This window comes from Salmo salar, chromosome 24 (assembly GCF_965601325.2).
Source record: "Salmo salar chromosome 24, fSalSal1, whole genome shotgun sequence".
NCBI lineage: Eukaryota > Metazoa > Chordata > Actinopteri > Salmoniformes > Salmonidae > Salmo > Salmo salar.
Genome location: NC_138314.1, coordinates 1,095,776 through 1,120,701, shown reverse-complemented (window position 1 = coordinate 1,120,701; position 24,926 = coordinate 1,095,776).

Below are 24,926 nucleotides of genomic sequence, written 5' to 3'. Positions count from 1 at the left end.
TCTTTTTTTTAATTTTTGTCACCAAAAACGATGACTCCGATCATGCCGAAAAAGCAACATTCTGGACAGGCCTAAAAAAAACATTTTAAAACCATTTTCGCAAAAAATTGCAGATTTCTATTTTTGTCACCAAAAACGATGACTCCGATCTTGCCAAAAAAGCGACATTCTGGACAGGCCTAAAAAAACATTTAAAAAACATTTTCACCAAAAATTGCAGATATATTTTTTTCATTTTCGTTACACAAAAACAGTCATGAAGAACTAGCGACATACTGGACAGGCCTAAAAAAAAACATTTTCACAAAAAATTGCAGATATTTTTTTTTCATTTTCGTGACACAAAAACAGTGACCGCGGTCATGCCGAACTAGCGACATTCTGGACAGGCCAAAAAAAAACATTTTAAAACCATTTTCACCAAAAATTGCAGATTTCTATTTTTGTCACCAAAATCGATGACTCCGACAATCCCGAACTAGCGACATTTTGGACAGGCCTAAAAAAAACATTTTAGAACCATTTTCACCAAAAAAGATCTGATTTTTTTTTCATTTTTTGACACAAAAAGAGTGACCCCGGTCATGCCGAACTATCGACATTCTGGACAGGCCTAAAAAAACATTTTAAAACCACTTTCACAAAAAATTGTAGATATTTCTTTTTTATTTTCTTGACACAAAAACAGTGACCCCTGTCATGCCGAACTAGCGACATTTTGGACAGGCCTAAAAAAAACATTTTAGAACAATTTTCACAAAAAAAGCTCAGATTTCTTTTTTTTCATTTTTTCACAAAAAATTGCAGATTTCTATTTTTGTCACCAAAAACGATGACTCCGATCATGCCGAAAAAGCAACATTATGGACAGGCCTAAAAAAAACATTTTAGAACCATTTTAAAAAAAAAAGCTCAGATTTTTTTTTCTTCATTTTTTGACACAAAAAACAGTGACCCCGGTCATGCCGAACTATTGACATTCTGGACAGGCCTAACAAAAAAAATTGAAACCATTTTCACCAAAAATTGCAGATTTCTATTTTGTCCCTAAAAACGATGACTCCGATCATGCCGAAAAAGCGACATTCTGGACAGGCCTAAAAAAAACATTTTAAAACGACTTTCACAAAAAATTGTAGATATTTTTTTTCATTTTCGTGACACAAAAACAGTGACCCCGGTCATGCCGAACTAGCGACATTCTGGACAGGCCTAAAAAAACATTTAAAAAACATTTTCACCAAAAATTGCAGATATTTTTTTTTCATTTTCGTTACTTAAAAAACAGTCATGAAGAACTAGCGACATACTGGACAGGCCTAAAAAAAAACGTTTTCACAAAAAATTGCAGATATTTTTTTTTCATTTTCGTGACACAAAAACGCTAGTTCATGCTGAACTAGCGACATTCTGGACAGGCCAAAAAAAAACATTTTAAAACCATTTTCACCAAAAATTGCAGATTTCTATTTTTGTCACCAAAAACGATGACTCCGATCATGCCGAAAAAGCAACATTCTGGACAGGCCTAAAAAAAACATTTTAGAACCATTTTCACAAAAAAAGCTCGGATTTTTTTTTCATTTTTTGACACAAAAAGAGTGACCCCGGTCATGCCGAACTATCGACATTCTGGACAGGCCTAAAAAAACATTTGAAAACCACTTTCACAAAAAATTGTAGATATTTATTTTTTATTTTCTTGACACAAAAACAGTGACCCCTGTCATGCCGAACTAGCGACATTCTGGACAGGAATAAAAAATTTTTTTTAAACCATTTTCACAAAAAATTGCAGATTTCAATTTTGTCCCTAAAAACGATGACACCGATCATGCCGAAAAAGCGAAATTCTGGTCAGGCCTAAAACAAAATGTAAAAACCATTTTCACAAAAAACTGCAATTTTTTTTTTCATTTTCGTGACACAAAAACAGTGACCCCGGTCATACCGAACTAGAGACATTTTGGACAGGCCTAAAAAAAACATTTTTGAACAATTTTCACAAAAAATTGCAGATTTCTATTTTTGTCACCAAAAACGATGACTCCGATCATGCCGAAAAGCAACATTCTGGACAGGCCTAAAAAAAAACATTTTCACAAAAAATTGCAGATATTTTTTTTTCATTTTCGTGACACAAAAACAGTGACCGCGGTCATGCCGAACTATCGACATTCTGGACAGGCCTAAAAAAACATTTTAAAACCATTTTCACAAAAAATTGCAGATTTCTATTTTTGTCACCAAAAACGATGACTCCGATCATGCCGAAAAAGCAACATTCTGGACAGGCCTAAAAAAAACATTTTAAAACCATTTTCGCCAAAAATTGCAGATTTCTATTTTTGTCACCAAAAACGATGACTCCGATCTTGCCGAAAAAGCGACATTCTGGACAGGCCTAAAAAAACATTTTATAACCATTTTCACAAAAAATTGCAGATATTTTTTTTTTCATTTTCGTGACACAAAAACAGTGACCCCGGTCATGCCGAACTAGCGACATTCTGGACAGGCCTAAAAAAATTTAAAAAACATTTTCACCAAAAATTGCAGATATTTTTTTTTCATTTTCGTTACACAAAAACAGTCATGAAGAACTAGCGACATACTGGACAGGCCTAAAAAAAAACATTTTCACAAAAAATTGCAGATATTTTTTTTTCATTTTCGTGACACAAAAACAGTGACCGCGGTCATGCCGAACTAGCGACATTCTGGACAGGCCAAAAAAAACCATTTTAAAACCATTTTCACCAAAAATTGCAGATTTCTATTTTTGTCACCAAAATCGATGACTCCGACAATCCCGAACTAGCGACATTTTGGACAGGCCTAAAAAAAACATTTAGAACCATTTTCACAAAAAAAGCTCTGATTTTTTTTCTTCATTTTTTGACACAAAAAGAGTGACCCCGGTCATGCCGAACTAGCGACATTCTGGACAGGCCTAAAAAAATGTTTTTAAACCATTTTCACAAAAAATTGCAGATTTCAATTTTGTCCCTAAAAACGATGACACCGATCATGCCGAAAAAGCGAAATTCTGGTCAGGCCTAAAACAAAATGTAAAAACCATTTTCACAAAAAAATTGCAATTTTTTTTTCATTTTCGTGACACAAAAACAGTGACCCCGGTCATACCGATCTAGAGACATTTTGGACAGGCCTAAAAAAAACATTTTAGAACCATTTTCAAAAAAAAGTGCAGATTTCTATTTTTGTCACCAAAAACGATGACTCCGATCATGCCGAAAAAGCAACATTCTGGCCAGGCCTAAAAAAACATTTTAAAACCATTTTCACAAAAAATTGCAGATTTCAATTTTGTCCCTAAAAACGATGACACCGATCATGCCGAAAAAGCAAAATTCTGGACAGGCCTAAAACAAAATGTAAAAACCATTTTCACAAAAAATTGCAATTTTTTTTTTCATTTTCGTGACACAAAAACAGTGACCCCGGTCATACCGAACTAGCGACATTTTGGACAGGCCTAAAAAAAACATTTTAGAACAATTTTCACAAAAAAAGCTCAGATTTCTTTTTTTTAATTTTTGTCACCAAAAACGATGACTCCGATCATGCCGAAAAAGCAACATTCTGGACAGGCCTAAAAAAAACATTTTAAAACCATTTTCGCAAAAAATTGCAGATTTCTATTTTTGTCACCAAAAACGATGACTCCGATCTTGCCAAAAAAGCGACATTCTGGACAGGCCTAAAAAAACATTTAAAAAACATTTTCACCAAAAATTGCAGATATATTTTTTTCATTTTCGTTACACAAAAACAGTCATGAAGAACTAGCGACATACTGGACAGGCCTAAAAAAAAACATTTTCACAAAAAATTGCAGATATTTTTTTTTCATTTTCGTGACACAAAAACAGTGACCGCGGTCATGCCGAACTAGCGACATTCTGGACAGGCCAAAAAAAAACATTTTAAAACCATTTTCACCAAAAATTGCAGATTTCTATTTTTGTCACCAAAATCGATGACTCCGACAATCCCGAACTAGCGACATTTTGGACAGGCCTAAAAAAAACATTTTAGAACCATTTTCACAAAAAAAGATCTGATTTTTTTTTCATTTTTTGACACAAAAAGAGTGACCCCGGTCATGCCGAACTATCGACATTCTGGACAGGCCTAAAAAAACATTTTAAAACCACTTTCACAAAAAATTGTAGATATTTCTTTTTTATTTTCTTGACACAAAAACAGTGACCCCTGTCATGCCGAACTAGCGACATTTTGGACAGGCCTAAAAAAAACATTTTAGAACAATTTTCACAAAAAAAGCTCAGATTTCTTTTTTTTCATTTTTTCACAAAAAATTGCAGATTTCTATTTTTGTCACCAAAAACGATGACTCCGATCATGCCGAAAAAGCAACATTATGGACAGGCCTAAAAAAAACATTTTAGAACCATTTTAAAAAAAAAAGCTCAGATTTTTTTTTCTTCATTTTTTGACACAAAAAACAGTGACCCCGGTCATGCCGAACTATTGACATTCTGGACAGGCCTAACAAAAAAAATTGAAACCATTTTCACCAAAAATTGCAGATTTCTATTTTGTCCCTAAAAACGATGACTCCGATCATGCCGAAAAAGCGACATTCTGGACAGGCCTAAAAAAAACATTTTAAAACGACTTTCACAAAAAATTGTAGATATTTTTTTTCATTTTCGTGACACAAAAACAGTGACCCCGGTCATGCCGAACTAGCGACATTCTGGACAGGCCTAAAAAAACATTTAAAAAACATTTTCACCAAAAATTGCAGATATTTTTTTTTCATTTTCGTTACTTAAAAAACAGTCATGAAGAACTAGCGACATACTGGACAGGCCTAAAAAAAAACATTTTCACAAAAAATTGCAGATATTTTTTTTTCATTTTCGTGACACAAAAACGCTAGTTCATGCTGAACTAGCGACATTCTGGACAGGCCAAAAAAAAACATTTTAAAACCATTTTCACCAAAAATTGCAGATTTCTATTTTTGTCACCAAAAACGATGACTCCGATCATGCCGAAAAAGCAACATTCTGGACAGGCCTAAAAAAAACATTTTAGAACCATTTTCACAAAAAAAGCTCTGATTTTTTTTTTCATTTTTTGACACAAAAAGAGTGACCCCGGTCATGCCGAACTATCGACATTCTGGACAGGCCTAAAAAAACATTTGAAAACCACTTTCACAAAAAATTGTAGATATTTATTTTTTATTTTCTTGACACAAAAACAGTGACCCCTGTCATGCCGAACTAGCGACATTCTGGACAGGAATAAAAAATTTTTTTTAAACCATTTTCACAAAAAATTGCAGATTTCAATTTTGTCCCTAAAAACGATGACACCGATCATGCCGAAAAAGCGAAATTCTGGTCAGGCCTAAAACAAAATGTAAAAACCATTTTCACAAAAAACTGCAATTTTTTTTTTCATTTTCGTGACACAAAAACAGTGACCCCGGTCATACCGAACTAGAGACATTTTGGACAGGCCTAAAAAAAACATTTTTGAACAATTTTCACAAAAAATTGCAGATTTCTATTTTTGTCACCAAAAACGATGACTCCGATCATGCCGAAAAGCAACATTCTGGACAGGCCTAAAAAAAAACATTTTCACAAAAAATTGCAGATATTTTTTTTTCATTTTCGTGACACAAAAACAGTGACCGCGGTCATGCCGAACTATCGACATTCTGGACAGGCCTAAAAAAACATTTTAAAACCATTTTCACAAAAAATTGCAGATTTCTATTTTTGTCACCAAAAACGATGACTCCGATCATGCCGAAAAAGCAACATTCTGGACAGGCCTAAAAAAAACATTTTAAAACCATTTTCGCCAAAAATTGCAGATTTCTATTTTTGTCACCAAAAACGATGACTCCGATCTTGCCGAAAAAGCGACATTCTGGACAGGCCTAAAAAAACATTTTATAACCATTTTCACAAAAAATTGCAGATATTTTTTTTTTCATTTTCGTGACACAAAAACAGTGACCCCGGTCATGCCGAACTAGCGACATTCTGGACAGGCCTAAAAAACATTTAAAAAACATTTTCACCAAAAATTGCAGATATTTTTTTTTCATTTTCGTTACACAAAAACAGTCATGAAGAACTAGCGACATACTGGACAGGCCTAAAAAAAAACATTTTCACAAAAAATTGCAGATATTTTTTTTTCATTTTCGTGACACAAAAACAGTGACCGCGGTCATGCCGAACTAGCGACATTCTGGACAGGCCAAAAAAAACCATTTTAAAACCATTTTCACCAAAAATTGCAGATTTCTATTTTTGTCACCAAAATCGATGACTCCGACAATCCCGAACTAGCGACATTTTGGACAGGCCTAAAAAAAACATTTAGAACCATTTTCACAAAAAAAGCTCTGATTTTTTTTCTTCATTTTTTGACACAAAAAGAGTGACCCCGGTCATGCCGAACTAGCGACATTCTGGACAGGCCTAAAAAAATGTTTTTAAACCATTTTCACAAAAAATTGCAGATTTCAATTTTGTCCCTAAAAACGATGACACCGATCATGCCGAAAAAGCGAAATTCTGGTCAGGCCTAAAACAAAATGTAAAAACCATTTTCACAAAAAAATTGCAATTTTTTTTTTCATTTTCGTGACACAAAAACAGTGACCCCGGTCATACCGATCTAGAGACATTTTGGACAGGCCTAAAAAAAACATTTTAGAACAATTTTCACAAAAAATTGCAGATTTCTATTTTTGTCACCAAAAACGATGACTCCGATCATGCCGAAAAGCAACATTCTGGACAGGCCTAAAAAAAACATTTTTAAACCATTTTCGCAAAAAATAGCAGATTTCTATTTTTGTCACCAAAAACGATGACTCCGATCTTGCCGAAAAAGCGACATTCTGGACAGGCCTAAAAAAACATTTTATAACCATTTTCACAAAAAATTGCAGATATTTTTTTTTTCATTTTCGTGACACAAAAACAGTGACCCCGGTCATGCCGAACTAGCGACATTCTGGACAGGCCTAAAAAAAACATTTAAAAAACATTTTCACCAAAAATTGCAGATATTTTTTTTTCATTTTCGTTACACAAAAACAGTCATGAAGAACTAGCGACATACTGGACAGGCCTAAAAAAAAACATTTTCACAAAAAATTGCAGATATTTTTTTTTCATTTTCGTGACACAAAAACAGTGACCGCGGTCATGCCGAACTAGCGACATTCTGGACAGGCCCAAAAAAAACATTTTAAAACCATTTTCACCAAAAATTGCAGATTTCTATTTTTGTCACCAAAATCGATGACTCCGACAATCCCGAACTAGCGACATTTTGGACAGGCCTAAAAAAAACATTTAGAACCATTTTCACAAAAAAAGCTCTGATTTTTTTTTTCATTTTTTGACACAAAAAGAGTGACCCCGGTCATGCCGAACTAGCGACATTCTGGACAGGCCTAAAAAAATGTTTTTAAACCATTTTCACAAAAAATTGCAGATTTCAATTTTGTCCCTAAAAACGATGACACCGATCATGCCGAAAAAGCGAAATTCTGGTCAGGCCTAAAACAAAATGTAAAAACCATTTTCACAAAAAATTGCAATTTTTTTTTTCATTTTCGTGACACAAAAACAGTGACCCCGGTCATACCGATCTAGAGACATTTTGGACAGGCCTAAAAAAAACATTTTAGAACAATTTTCACAAAAAATTGCAGATTTCTATTTTTGTCACCAAAAACGATGACTCCGATCATGCCGAAAAGCAACATTCTGGACAGGCCTAAAAAAAACATTTTAAAACCATTTTCGCAAAAAATAGCAGATTTCTATTTTTGTCACCAAAAACGATGACTCCGATCTTGCCGAAAAAGCGACATTCTGGACAGGCCTAAAAAAACATTTTATAACCATTTTCACAAAAAATTGCAGATATTTTTTTTTTCATTTTCGTGACACAAAAACAGTGACCCCGGTCATGCCGAACTAGCGACATTCTGGACAGGCCTAAAAAAAACATTTAAAAAACATTTTCACCAAAAATTGCAGATATTTTTTTTTCATTTTCGTTACACAAAAACAGTCATGAAGAACTAGCGACATACTGGACAGGCCTAAAAAAAAACATTTTCACAAAAAATTGCAGATATTTTTTTTTCATTTTCGTGACACAAAAACAGTGACCGCGGTCATGCCGAACTAGCGACATTCTGGACAGGCCAAAAAAAAACATTTTAAAACCATTTTCACCAAAAATTGCAGATTTCTATTTTTGTCACCAAAATCGATGACTCCGACAATCCCGAACTAGCGACATTTTGGACAGGCCTAAAAAAAACATTTAGAACCATTTTCACAAAAAAAGCTCTGATTTTTTTTTTCATTTTTTGACACAAAAAGAGTGACCCCGGTCATGCCGAACTAGCGACATTCTGGACAGGCCTAAAAAAAATTTTTTAAACCATTTTCACAAAAAATTGCAGATTTCAATTTTGTCCCTAAAAACGATGACACCGATCATGCCGAAAAAGCGAAATTCTGGACAGGCCTAAAACAAAATGTAAAAACCATTTTCACAAAAAATTGCAATTTTTTTTTTCATTTTCGTGACACAAAAACAGTGACCCCGGTCATACCGAACTAGCGACATTTTGGACAGGCCTAAAAAAAACATTTTAGAACAATTTTCACAAAAAATTGCAGATTTCTATTTTTGTCACCAAAAACGATGACTCCGATCATGCCGAAAAGCAACATTCTGGACAGGCCTAAAAAAAACATTTTAAAACCATTTTCGCAAAAAATTGCAGATTTCTATTTTTGTCACCAAAAACGATGACTCCGATCTTGCCGAAAAAGCGACATTCTGGACAGGCCTAAAAAAACATTTTATAACCATTTTCACTGACACAAAAACAGTGACCCCGGTCATACCGAACTAGCGACATTTTGGACAGGCCTAAAAAAAAACATTTTAGAACAATTTTCACAAAAAAAGCTCTGATTTCTTTTTTTTGATTTTTTGACACAAAAAGAGTGACCCCGGTCTTGCCGAACTATCGACATTCTGGACAGGCCTAAAAAACATTTTATAACCATTTTCACAAAAAAGTTCAGATATTTTTTTTTCATTTTCGTGACACAAAAACAGTGACCGCGGTCATGCCGAACTAGCGACATTCTGGACAGGCCAAAAAAAACCATTTTAAAACCATTTTCACAAAAAATTGCAGATTTCTATTTTTGTCACCAAAAACGATGACTCCGATCATGCCGAAAAAGCAACATTCTGGACAGGCCTAATAAAAACATTTTAAAACCATTTTCGCAAAAAATTGCAGATTTCTATTTTTGTCACCAAAAACGATGACTCCGATCTTGTCGAAAAAGCGACATTCTGGAAAGGCCTAAAAAAACATTTTATAACCATTTTCACAAAAAATTGCAGATATTTTTTTTTTCATTTTCGTGACACAAAAACAGTGACCCCGGTCATGCCGAACTAGCGACATTCTGGACAGGCCTAAAAAAACATTTAAAAAACATTTTCACCAAAAATTGCAGATATTTTTTTTTCATTTTCGTTGCACAAAAACAGTCATGAAGAACTAGCGACATACTGGACAGGCCTAAAAAAAACATTTTCACAAAAAATTGCAGATATTTTTTTTTCATTTTCGTGACACAAAAACAGTGACCGCGGTCATGCCGAACTAGCGACATTCTGGACAGGCCAAAAAAAAACATTTTAAAACCATTTTCACCAAAAATTGCAGATTTCTATTTTTGTCACCAAAATCGATGACTCCGACAATCCCGAACTAGCGACATTTTGGACAGGCCTAAAAAAAACATTTAGAACCATTTTCACAAAAAAAGCTCTGATTTTTTTTTTCATTTTTTGACACAAAAAGAGTGACCCCTGTCATGCCGAACTAGCGACATTCTGGACAGGCCTAAAAAAATTTTTTTAAACCATTTTCACAAAAAATTGCAGATTTCAATTTTGTCCCTAAAAACGATGACACCGATCATGCCGAAAAAGCGAAATTCTGGACAGGCCTAAAACAAAATGTAAAAACCATTTTCACAAAAAATTGCAATTTTTTTTTCATTTTCTTGACACAAAAACAGTGACCCCGGTCATACCGAACTAGCGACATTTTGGACAGGCCTAAAAAAAACATTTTAGAACAATTTTCACAAAAAATTGCAGATTTCTATTTTTGTCACCAAAAACGATGACTCCGATCATGCCGAAAAAGCAACATTCTGGACAGGCCTAAAAAAAAACATTTTAAAACCATTTTCGCAAAAAATTGCAGATTTCTATTTTTGTCACCAAAAACGATGACTCCGATCTTGCCGAACTAGCGACATTCTGGACAGGCCTAAAAAAACGTTTTTAAACCATTTTCACAAAAAATTGCAGATTTCAATTTTGTCCCTAAAAACGATGACACCGATCATGCCGAAAAAGCGACATTCTGGACAGGCCAAAAAAAAAAATTCAAAACCATTTTCACAAAAAATTGCTGATTTTTTTTTTTTCATTTTCGTGACACAAAAACAGTGACCCCGGTCATGCCGAACTATCGACATTCTGGACAGGCCTAAAAAAAAACATTTTATAACAATTTTCACAAAAAATTGCAGATATTTTTTTTTCATTTTCACGACACAAAAACAGTGACCCCGGTCATGCCGAACTATCGACATTCTGGACAGGCCTAAAAAAAACATTTTAGAACAATTTTCACAAAAATAGCTCAGATTTTTTTTTCTTCATTTTTTGACACAAAAACAGTTACCCCGGTCATGCCGAACTATCGACATTCTGGACAGGTCTAAAAAAAAAATTAAAACCATTTTCACAAAAAATTGCAGGTTTCAATTTTGTCCCTAAAAACCATTTTTAAACCATTTTCACAAAAAATTGCTGATTTTTTTTCTTCATTTTCGTGACACAATAACAGTGACCCCGGTCATGCCGAACTAGCGACATTTTGGACAGGCCTAAAAAAAAACATTTTAGAACAATTTTCACAAAAATAGCTCCGATTTTTTTTTTTCATTTTTTGACACAAAAATTGTGACCCGGTCATGCCGACCTAGCGACATTCTGGATAGGCCTAAAAAAAACATTTTAAAAACATTTTCACAAAAAATTGCAGATTTCTATTTTTGTCACCAAAAACGATGACTCCGATCATGGCGAAAAAGTGACATTCTGGACAGCATAAAAAAAAAATGTAAAACCATTTTCACAAAAAAATGCAGATTTTTTTTTCTTCATTTTCGTGACACAAAAACAGTGACCCCGGTCATGCCGAACTAGCGACATTCTGGACAGGTCTAAAAAAAAAATTAAAACCATTTTCACAAAAAATTGCAGGTTTCAATTTTGTCCCTAAAAACGATGACACCGATCATGCCGAAAAAGCGACATTCTGGACAGGCCTAAAAAAACATTTTAAAACCATTTTCACAAAAAATTGCAGATTTCTATTTTGTCCCTAAAAACGATGACTCCGATCATGCCGAAAAAGCGACATTCTGGACAGGCCTAAAATTTTTTTTTAAAACCATTTTCACAAAAAATTGCTGATTTTTTTTCTTCATTTTCGTGACACAATAACAGTGACCCCTGTCATGCCGAACTAGCGACATTTTGGACGGGCCTAAAAAAAACATTTTAGAACAATTTTCACAAAAATAGCTCCAATTTTTTTTTTTCTTTTTTTGACACAAAAATTGTGACCCGGTCATGCCGAACTAGCGACATTCTGGATAGGCCTAAAAAAACATTTTAAAAACATTTTCACCAAAAATTGCAGATTTCTATTTTTGTCACCAAAAACGATGACTCCGATCATGACGAACTAGCGACATTTTGGACAGGCCTAAAAATTTTTTTTTAAACCATTTTCACAAAAAATTGCAGATTTTTTTTTCTTCATTTTCACGACACAAAAACAGTGACCCCGGTCATGCCGAACTAGCGACATTCTGGACAGGCCTAAATTTTTAATTTTTAAACCATTTCCACAAAAAATTGCAGATTTCTATTTTTGTCACCAAAAACGATGACTCCGATCATGCCGAACTAGCGACATTTTGGACAGGCCAAAAAAAACATTTTAGAACAATTTTCACAAAAAAAGCTCAGATTTTTTTTTTTCATTTTTTGTCCCTAAAAACGATGACTCCGATCATGCCGAAAAAGCGACATTCTGGACAGGCCTAAAAAAACATTTTAAAACCATTTTCACAAAAATTGCAGATTTTTTTTTTTCATTTTCGTGACACAAAAACAGTGACCCCAGTCATGCCGAACTATCGATATTCTGGACAGGCCTAAAAAAAACATTTTAAAACCATTTTCACAAAAAATTGCAGATTTCTATTTTGTCCCTAAAAACGATGACTCCGATCATGCCGAAAAAGCGACATTCTGGACAGGCCTAAAAAAAAAAATGTAAAACCATTTTCACAAAAAATGGCAGATTTTTTATTTTCATTTTCGTGACACAAAAACAGTGACCCCGGTCATGCCGAACTAGCGACATTCTGGACAGGCCTAAAAAAACATTTTATAACCATTCTCACAAAAAATTGCAGATATTTTTTTTTCATTTTCTTGACACAAAAACAGTGACCCGGTCATGCCGAACTAGCGACATTCTGGACAGGCCTAAAAAAACATTTTAAAACCATTTTCACAAAAAATTGCAGGTTTCAATTTTGTCCCTAAAAACGATGACACCGATCATGCCAAAAAAGCGACATTCTGGACAGGCCTAAAAAAACATTTTAAAACCATTTTCACAAAAAATTGCAGATTTCTACTTTGTCCCTAAAAACGATGACTCCGATCATGCCGAAAAAGCGACATTCTGGACAGGCCTAAAAAAATTTTTTTAAACCATTTTCACAAAAAATTGCAGATTTTTTTTCTTCATTTTCGTGACACAATAACAGTGACCCCTGTCATGCCGAACTAGCGACATTTTGGACAGGCCTAAAAAAAAACATTTTAGAACAATTTTCACAAAAATAGCTCCGATTTTTTTTTTTCATTTTTTGACACAAAAATTGTGACCCGGTCATGCCGAACTAGCGACATTCTGGATAGGCCTAAAAAAACATTTTAAAAACATTTTCACCAAAAATTGCAGATTTCTATTTTTGTCACCAAAAACGATGACTCCGATCATGACGAACTAGCGACATTTTGGACAGGCCTAAAAAAATTTTTTTAAACCATTTTCACAAAAAATTGCAGATTTTTTTTTCTTCATTTTCACGACACAAAAACAGTGACCCCGGTCATGCCGAACTAGCGACATTTTGGACAGGCCTAAAAAAACATTTTAGAACAATTTTCACAAAAAAAGCTCAGATTTTTTTTTTTCATTTTTTGTCCCTAAAAACGATGACTCCGATCATGCCGAAAAAGCGACATTCTGGAGAGGCCTAAAAAAACATTTTAAAACCATTTTCACAAAAAATTGCAGATTTCTATTTTGTCCCTAAAAACGATGACTCCGATCATGCCGAAAAAGCGACATTCTGGACAGGCCTAAAAAAAAAATGTAAAACCATTTTCACAAAAAATGGCAGATTTTTTATTTTCATTTTCGTGACACAAAAACAGTGACCCCGGTCATGCCGAACTAGCGACATTCTGGACAGGCCTAAATTTTAAATTTTTAAACCATTTCCACCAAAAATTGCAGATTTCTATTTTTGTCACCAAAAACGATGACTCCGATCATGCCGAACTAGCGACATTTTGGACAGGCCTAAAAAAACATTTTAGAACAATTTTCACAAAAAAAGCTCAGATTTTTTTTTTTCATTTTTTGTCCCTAAAAACGATGACTCCGATCATGCCGAAAAAGCGACATTCTGGACAGGCCTAAAAAAACATTTTAAAACCATTTTCACAAAAATTGCAGATTTTTTTTTTTCATTTTCGTGACACAAAAACAGTGACCCCAGTCATGCCGAACTATCGATATTCTGGACAGGCCTAAAAAAAACATTTTAAAACCATTTTCACAAAAAATTGCAGATTTCTATTTTGTCCCTAAAAACGATGACTCCGATCATGCCGAAAAAGCGACATTCTGGACAGGCCTAAAAAAAAAAATGTAAAACCATTTTCACAAAAAATGGCAGATTTTTTATTTTCATTTTCGTGACACAAAAACAGTGACCCCGGTCATGCCGAACTAGCGACATTCTGGACAGGCCTAAAAAAACATTTTAAAACCATTTTCACAAAAAATTGCAGATTTCTATTTTGTCCCTAAAAACGATGACTCCGATCATGCCGAAAAAGCGACATTCTGGACTGGCCTAAAAAAACATTTTAAAACCATTTTCACAAAAATTGCAGATATTTTTTTTTCATTTTCGTGATACAAAAACAGTGACCCCGGTCATGCCGAACTAGCGACATTCTGGACAGGCCTAAAAAATTTTTTTAAACCATTTACACAAAAAATTGCAGTTTCATTTTTGTCACCAAAAACGATGACTCCGATCATGCCGAACTAGCGACATTTTGGACAGGCCTAAAAAAAAAATTTGAAAACATTTTCACAAAAAATTGCAGATTTCTATTTTGTCCCTAAAAACGATGACTCCGATCATGCCGAAAAAGCAACATTCTGGACCGGCCTAAAAAAACATTTTAAAACCACTTTCACAAAAAATTGTAGATATTTCTTTTTCATTTTCGTGACACAAAAACAGTGACCCCGGTCATGCCGAACTAGCGACATTCTGGACAGGCCTAAAAAAAACATTTTAGAACCATTTTGACAAAAAAAGCTCTGATTTTTTTTTCTTCATTTTTTGACACAAAAACAGTGACCCCGGTCATGCCGAACTAGCGCCCTTCTGGACAGGCCAAAAAAAAAAAAATTGAAACCATTTTCACAAAAAATTGCAGATTTCTATTTTGTCACAAAAAACGATGACTCCGATCATGCCGAAGAAGCGACATTCTGGACAGGCCTAAAAAAACATTTTAAAACCACTTTCAAAAAAAATTGTAGATATTTTTTTTTCATTTTCGTGACACAAAAACAGTGACCCCGGTCATGCCGAACTAGCGACATTCTGGACAGGCCTAAAAAAAACATTTTAGAACCATTTTGACAAAAAAAGCTCTGATTTTTTTTTCTTCATTTTTTGACACAAAAAACAGTGACCCCGGTCATGCCGAACTAGCGCCCTTCTGGACAGGCCTAAAAAAAAAAAAATGAAACCATTTTCACAAAAAATTGCAGATTTCTATTTTGTCACTAAAAACGATGACTCCGATCATGCCGAAAAAGCGACATTCTGGACAGGCCTAAAAAAACATTTTAAAACCACTTTCAAAAAAAATTGTCGATATTTTTTTTTCATTTTCGTGACACAAAAACAGTGACCCCGGTCATGCCGAACTAGCGACATTCTGGACAGGCCTAAGAAAATTTTTTACAACCATTTTCGCAAAAAATTGCAGATTTCTATTTTGTCCCTAAAAACGATGATTCCGATCATGCCGAAAAACCGACATTCTGGACAGGCCTAAAAAACATTTTAAAACCATTTTCACAAAAAATTGCAGATTTCTATTTTGTCCCTAAAAACGATGATTCCGATCAAGCCGAAAAAGCGACATTCTGGACAGGCCAAAAAAAAAAATTCAAAACCATTTTCACAAAAAATTGCTGATTTATTTTTTTCATTTTCGTGACACAAAAACAGTGACCCCGGTCATGCCGAACTATCGACATTCTGGACAGGCCTAAAAAAAAACATTTTATAACAATTTTCACAAAAAATTGCAGATATTTTTTTTTCATTTTCACGACACAAAAACTGTGACCCCGGTCATGCCGAACTATCGACATTCTGGACAGGCCTAAAAAAAACATTTTAGAACAATTTTCACAAAAATAGCTCAGATTTTTTTTTCTTCATTTTTTGACACAAAAACAGTTACCCCGATCATGCCGAACTATCGACATTCTGGACAGGCCTAAAAAAACATTTTACAACAATTTTCACAAAAAATTGCAGATATTTATTTATTTATTTTTTGACACAAAAACAGTGACCCCGGTCATGCCGAACTAGCGACATTCTGGACAGGCCTAAAAAAACATTTTATAACCATTTTCACAAAAAATTGCAGATATTTTTTTATTTTTATTTTCGTGACACAAAAAAAATTACCCCGGTCATGCCGAACTAGCGACATTCTGGACAGGCCTAAATTTTTTATTTTTAAACCATTTCCACAAAAAATTGCAGATTTCTATTTTTGTCACCAAAAACGATGACTCCGATCATGCCGAACTAGCGACATTTTGGACAGGCCTAAAAAAACATTTCAGAACAATTTTCACAAAAAAAGCTCAGATTTTTTTTTTTCATTTTTTGTCCCTAAAAACGATGACTCCGATCATGCCGAAAAAGCGACATTCTGGACAGGCCTAAAAAAACATTTTAAAACCATTTTCACAAAAAATTGCAGATTTTTTTTTTTCATTTTCGTGACACAAAAACAGTGACCCCGGTCATGCCGAACTATCGATATTCTGGACAGGCCTAAAAAAACATTTTAAAACCATTTTCACAAAAAATTGCAGATTTCTATTTTGTCCCTAAAAACGATGACTCCGATCATGCCGAAAAAGCGAAATTCTGGACAGGCCTAAAAAAAAAATGTAAAACCATTTTCACAAAAAATGGCAGATTTTTTTTTTTCATTTTCGTGACACAAAAACAGTGACCCCGGTCATGCCGAACTAGCGACATTCTGGACAGGCCTAAAAAAACATTTTATAACCATTCTCACAAAAAATTGCAGATATTTTTTTTTCATTTTCTTGACACAAAAACAGTGATCCGGTCATGCCGAACTAGCGACATTCTGGACAGGCCTAAAAAAACATTTTAAAACCATTTTCACAAAAAATTGCAGATTTCTATTTTGTCCCTAAAAACGATGACTCCAATCGTGCCGAAAAAGCGACATTCCGGACAGGCCTAAACATTTTTTTTTAAACCATTTTCAAAAAAATTGAAGATTTTTTTTTCTTCATTTTCGTGACAGAAAAACAGTGATCCCGGTCATGCTGACCTAGCGACATTCTGGACAGGCCTAAAAAAAACATTTTAAAACCATTTTCACAAAAAATTGCAGATTTCTATTTTTGTCACCAAAAACGATGACTCCGATCATGCCGAACTAGCGACATTTTGGACAGGCCTAAAAAAAAAATGTAAAACCATTTTCACAAAAAATGGCAGATTTTTTTTTTTCATTTTCGTGACACAAAAACAGTGACCCCGGTCATGCCGAACTAGCGACATTCTGGACAGGCCTAAAAAAAACATTTTAGAACCATTTTGACAAAAAAAGCTCTGATTTTTTTTTCTTCATTTTTTGACACAAAAACAGTGACCCCGGTCATGCCGAACTAGCGCCCTTCTGGACAGGCCAAAAAAAAAAAAATTGAAACCATTTTCACAAAAAATTGCAGATTTCTATTTTGTCACTAAAAACAATGACTCCGGTCATGCCGAACTAGCGACATACTGCAAGGCCTAAAAAAACATTTTAAAACCATTTTCACAAAAAATTGCAGATTTCTATTTTGTCCCTAAAAACGATGACTCCAATCGTGCCGAAAAAGCGACATTCCGGACAGGCCTAAACATTTTTTTTTAAACCATTTTCAAAAAAATTGAAGATTTTTTTTTCTTCATTTTCGTGACAGAAAAACAGTGATCCCGGTCATGCTGACCTAGCGACATTCTGGACAGGCCTAAAAAAAACATTTTAAAACCATTTTCACAAAAAATTGCAGATTTCTATTTTTGTCACCAAAAACGATGACTCCGATCATGCCGAACTAGCGACATTTTGGACAGGCCTAAAAAAAAAATGTAAAACCATTTTCACAAAAAATGGCAGATTTTTTATTTTCATTTTCGTGACACAAAAACAGTGACCCCGGTCATGCCGAACTAGCGACATTCTGGACAGGCCTAAAAAAAACATTTTAGAACCATTTTGACAAAAAAAGCTCTGATTTTTTTTTCTTCATTTTTTGACACAAAAACAGTGACCCCGGTCATGCCGAACTAGCGCCCTTCTGGACAGGCCAAAAAAAAAAAAATTGAAACCATTTTCACAAAAAATTGCAGATTTCTATTTTGTCACTAAAAACAATGACTCCGGTCATGCCGAACTAGCGACATACTGCAAGGCCTAAAAAAACATTTTAAAACCATTTTCACAAAAAATTGCAGATTTCTATTTTGTCCCTAAAAACGATGACTCCAATCGTGCCGAAAAAGCGACATTCCGGACAGGCCTAAACATTTTTTTTTAAACCATTTTCAAAAAAATTGAAGATTTTTTTTCTTCATTTTCGTGACAGAAAAACAGTGATCCCGGTCATGCTGACCTAGCGACATTCTGGACAGGCCTAAAAAAAACATTTTAAAACCATTTTCACAAAAAATTGCAGATTTCTATTTTTGTCACCAAAAACGATGACTCCGATCATGCCGAACTAGCGACATTTTGGACAGGCCTAAAAAAAAAATGTAAAACCATTTTCACAAAAAATGGCAGATTTTTTATTTTCATTTTCGTGACACAAAAACAGTGACCCCGGTCATGCCGAACTAGCGACATTCTGGACAGGCCTAAAAAAAAAAAATTGAAACCATTTTCACAAAAAATTGCAGATTTCTATTTTGTCACTAAAAACGATGACTCCGATCATGCCGAAAAAGCGACATTCTGGACAGGCCTAAAAAAACATTTTAAAACCCCTTTCAAAAAAAATTGTAGATATTTTTTTTTCATTTTCGTGACACAAAAACAGTGACCCCGGTCATGCCGAACTAGCGACATTCTGGACAGGCCTAAAAAAAAAAAATTCAAAACCATTTTCACAAAAAATTGCTGATTTTTTTTTTTCCATTTTCGTGACACAAAAACAGTGACCCCGGTCATGCCGAACTATCGACATTCTGGACAGGCCTAAAAAAAAACATTTTATAACAATTTTCACAAAAAATTGCAGATATTTTTTTTTCATTTTCACGACACAAAAACTGTGACCCCGGTCATGCCGAACTATCGACATTCTGGACAGGCCTAAAAAAAACATTTTAGAACAATTTTCACAAAAATAGCTCAGATTTTTTTTTCTTCATTTTTTGACACAAAAACAGTTACCCCGATCATGCCGAACTATCGACATTCTGGACAGGCCTAAAAAAACATTTTACAACAATTTTCACAAAAAATTGCAGATATTTTTTTTATTTTTTTTTGACACAAAAACAGTGACCCCGGTCATGCCGAACTATCGACATTCTGGACAGGTCTAACAAAAAAATTAAAACCATTTTCACTAAAAATTGCAGATTTCTATTTTGTCCCTAAAAACGATGACTCCGATCATGCCGAAAAAGCGACATTCTGGACAGGCCTAAAAAATTTTTTTTAAACCATTTTCACAAAAAATTGCTGATTTTTTTTCTTCATTTTCGTGACACAATAAATGCCGAACTAGCGACATTTTGGACAGGCCTAAAAAAAACATTTTAGAACAATTTTCACAAAAATAGCTCCGATTTTTCTTTTTCATTTTTTGACACAAAAATTGTGACCCGGTCATGCCGACCTAGCGACATTCTGGATAGGCCTAAAAAAACATTTTAAAAACATTTTCACAAAAAATTGCAGATTTCTATTTTTGTCACCAAAAACGATGACTCCGATCATGACGAACTAGGGACATTTTGGACAGGCCTAAAAAAAAAATGTAAAACCATTTTCACAAAAAATGGCAGATTTTTTATTTTCATTTTCGTGACACAAAAACAGTGACCCCGGTCATGCCGAACTAGCGACATTCTGGACAGGCCTAAAAAAAAAAAATTGAAACCATTTTCACAAAAAATTGCAGATTTCTATTTTGTCACTAAAAACGATGACTCCGATCATGCCGAAAAAGCGACATTCTGGACAGGCCTAAAAAAACATTTTAAAACCCCTTTCAAAAAAAATTGTAGATATTTTTTTTTCATTTTCGTGACACAAAAACAGTGACCCCGGTCATGCCGAACTAGCGACATTCTGGACAGGCCTAAAAAAAAAAAATTCAAAACCATTTTCACAAAAAATTGCTGATTTTTTTTTTTCATTTTCGTGACACAAAAACAGTGACCCCGGTCATGCCGAACTATCGACATTCTGGACAGGCCTAAAAAAAAACATTTTATAACAATTTTCACAAAAAATTGCAGATATTTTTTTTTCATTTTCACGACACAAAAACTGTGACCCCGGTCATGCCGAACTATCGACATTCTGGACAGGCCTAAAAAAAACATTTTAGAACAATTTTCACAAAAATAGCTCAGATTTTTTTTTCTTCATTTTTTGACACAAAAACAGTTACCCCGATCATGCCGAACTATCGACATTCTGGACAGGCCTAAAAAAACATTTTACAACAATTTTCACAAAAAATTGCAGATATTTATTTTATTTTTTTTTGACACAAAAACAGTGACCCCGGTCATGCCGAACTATCGACATTCTGGACAGGTCTAACAAAAAAATTAAAACCATTTTCACTAAAAATTGCAGATTTCTATTTTGTCCCTAAAAACGATGACTCCGATCATGCCGAAAAAGCGACATTCTGGACAGGCCTAAAAAAATTTTTTTAAACCATTTTCACAAAAAATTGCTGATTTTTTTTCTTCATTTTCGTGACACAATAAATGCCGAACTAGCGACATTTTGGACAGGCCTAAAAAAAACATTTTAGAACAATTTTCACAAAAATAGCTCCGATTTTTCTTTTTCATTTTTTGACACAAAAATTGTGACCCGGTCATGCCGACCTAGCGACATTCTGGATAGGCCTAAAAAAACATTTTAAAAACATTTTCACAAAAAATTGCAGATTTCTATTTTTGTCACCAAAAACGATGACTCCGATCATGACGAACTAGGGACATTTTGGACAGGCCTAAAATTTTTTTTTAAACCATTTTCACAAAAAATTGCAGATTTTTTTTTCTTCATTTTCACGACACAAAAACAGTGACCCCGGTCATGCCGAACTAGCGACATTCTGGACAGGCCTAAAAAAACATTTTATAACCATTTTCACAAAAAATTGCAGATATTTTTTTATTTTTATTTTCGTGACACAAAAAAATTACCCCGGTCATGCCGAACTAGCGACATTCTGGACAGGCCTAAATTTTTTATTTTTAAACCATTTCCACAAAAAATTGCAGATTTCTATTTTTGTCACCAAAAACGATGACTCCGATCATGCCGAACTAGCGACATTTTGGACAGGCCTAAAAAAACATTTTAGAACAATTTTCACAAAAAAAGCTCAGATTTTTTTTTTTCATTTTTTGTCCCTAAAAACGATGACTCCAATCATGCCGAAAAAGCGACATTCTGGACAGGCCTAAAAAAAACATTTTAAAACCATTTTCACAAAAAATTGCAGATTTTTTTTTTTCATTTTCGTGACACAAAAACAGTGACCCCGGTCATGCCGAACTATCGATATTCTGGACAGGCCTAAAAAAACATTTTAAAACCATTTTCACAAAAAATTGCAGATTTTTTTTTTTCATTTTCGTAACACAAAAAACAGTGACAACCGGTCATGACGAAAAAGTGACATTCTGGACAGGCCTAAAAAAACATTTTAGAACAATTTTCACAAAAAATTGCAGATTTCTATTTTGTCACTAAAAACGATGACCCCGGTCATGCCGAACTAGCGACATTCTGGACAGGCCTAAAAAAACATTTTAAAACCATTTCCACAAAAAATTGCAGATTTTTTTTTTTCATTTTCGTGACACAAAAACAGTGACCCCGGTCATGCCGAACTATCGATAATCTGGACAGGCCTAAAAAAACATTTTAAAACCATTTTCACAAAAAATTGCAGATTTCTATTTTGTCCCTAAAAACGATGACCCCGGTCATGCCGAACTAGCGACATACTGGACAGGCCTAAAAAAAAAATGTAAAACCATTTTCACAAAAAATTGCTGATTTTTTTCATTTTCACGACACAAAAACAGTGACCCCGGTCATGCCGAACTATCGACATTCTGGACAGGCCTAAAAAAACATTTAATAACCATTTTCACAAAAAATTGCAGATTTTTTTTTTTCATTTTCGTAACACAAAAAACAGTGACAACCGGTCATGCCGAAAAAGCGACATTCTGGACAGGCCTAAAAAAAACATTTTAGAACAATTTTCACAAAAAATTGCAGATTTCTATTTTGTCACTAAAAACGATGACCCCGGTCATGCCGAACTAGCGACATTCTGGACAGGCCTAAAAAAACATTTTAAAACCATTTCCACAAAAAATTGCAGATTTTTTTTTTTCATTTTCGTGACACAAAAACAGTGACCCCGGTCATGCCGAACTATCGATAATCTGGACAGGCCTAAAAAAACATTTTAAAACCATTTTCACAAAAAATTGCAGATTTCTATTTTGTCCCTAAAAACGATGACCCCGGTCATGCCGAACTAGCGACATACTGGACAGGCCTAAAAAAAAAATGTAAAACCATTTTCACAAAAAATTGCTGATTTATTTTTTTCATTTTCACGACACAAAAACAGTGACCCCGGTCATGCCGAACTATCGACATTCTGGACAGGCCTAAAAAAACATTTAATAACCATTTTCACAAAAAATTGCAGATTTTTTTTTTTCATTTTCGTAACACAAAAAACAGTGACAACCGGTCATGCCGAAAAAGCGACATTCTGGACAGGCCTAAAAAAACATTTTAAAACCATCTTCACAAAAAATTGCAGATATTTTTTTTTCATTTTCGTGACACAAAAACAGTGACCCCGGTCATGCCGAACTAGCGACATTCTGGACAGGCCTAAGAAATTTTTTTACAACCATTTTCACAAAAAATTGCAGATTTCTATTTTGTCCCTAAAAACGATGATTCCGATCATGCTGAAAAAGCGACATTCTGGACAGGCCTAAAAAACATTTTATAACCATTTTCACCAAAAATTGCAGGTATTTTTTTTTTCATTTTGGACAGGCCTAAAAAAACATTTTAGAACAATTTTCACAAAAAAAGCTTAGATTTTTTTTTCTTCATTTTTTGTCCCTAAAAACGATGACTCCGATCATGCCGAAAAAGCGACATTCTGGACAGGCCTAAAAAAACATTTTAAAACCATTTCCACAAAAAATTGCAGATTTTTTTTTTTCATTTTCGTGACACAAAAACAGTGACCCCGGTCATGCCGAACTATCGATAATCTGGACAGGCCTAAAAAAAACATTTTAAAACCATTTTCACAAAAAATTGCAGATTTCTATTTTGTCCCTAAAAACGATGACCCCGGTCATGCCGAACTAGCGACATACTGGACAGGCCTAAAAAAAAAATGTAAAACCATTTTCACAAAAAATTGCTGATTTTTTTCATTTTCACGACACAAAAACAGTGACCCCGGTCATGCCGAACTATCGACATTCTGGACAGGCCTAAAAAAACATTTAATAACCATTTTCACAAAAAATTGCAGATTTTTTTTTTTCATTTTCGTAACACAAAAAACAGTGACAACCGGTCATGCCGAAAAAGCGACATTCTGGACAGGCCTAAAAAAACATTTTAGAACAATTTTCACAAAAAATTGCAGATTTCTATTTTGTCACTAAAAACGATGACCCCGGTCATGCCGAACTAGCGACATTCTGGACAGGCCTAAAAAAACATTTTAAAACCATTTCCACAAAAAATTGCAGATTTTTTTTTTTCATTTTCGTGACACAAAAACAGTGACCCCGGTCATGCCGAACTATCGATAATCTGGACAGGCCTAAAAAAACATTTTAAAACCATTTTCACAAAAAATTGCAGATTTCTATTTTGTCCCTAAAAACGATGACCCCGGTCATGCCGAACTAGCGACATACTGGACAGGCCTAAAAAAAAAATGTAAAACCATTTTCACAAAAAATTGCTGATTTATTTTTTTCATTTTCACGACACAAAAACAGTGACCCCGGTCATGCCGAACTATCGACATTCTGGACATGCCTAAAAAAACATTTAATAACCATTTTCACAAAAAATTGCAGATTTTTTTTTTTCATTTTCGTAACACAAAAAACAGTGACAACCGGTCATGCCGAAAAAGCGACATTCTGGACAGGCCTAAAAAAACATTTTAAAACCATTTTCACAAAAAATTGCAGATATTTTTTTTCATTTTCGTGACACAAAAACAGTGACCCCGGTCATGCCGAACTAGCGACATTCTGGACAGGCCTAAGAAATTTTTTTTACAACCATTTTCACAAAAAATTGCAGGTATTTTTTTTTTCATTTTGGACAGGCCTAAAAAAACATTTTAGAACAATTTTCACAAAAAAAGCTTAGATTTTTTTTTCTTCATTTTTTGTCCCTAAAAACGATGACTCCGATCATGCCGGAAAAGCGACATTCTGGACAGGCCTAAAAAAACATTTTAAAACCATTTCCACAAAAAATTGCAGATTTTTTTTTTTCATTTTCGTGACACAAAAACAGTGACCCCGGTCATGCCGAACTATCGATAATCTGGACAGGCCTAAAAAAACATTTTAAAACCATTTTCACAAAAAATTGCAGATTTCTATTTTTGTCACCAAAAACGATGACTCCGATCATGCTGAAAAAGCATCATTCTGGACAGGCCTAAAAAAAATGTTTCAAACCATTTTCACAAAAAATTGCAGATTTCTATTTTTGTCACCAAAAACGATGACTCCGATCATGCC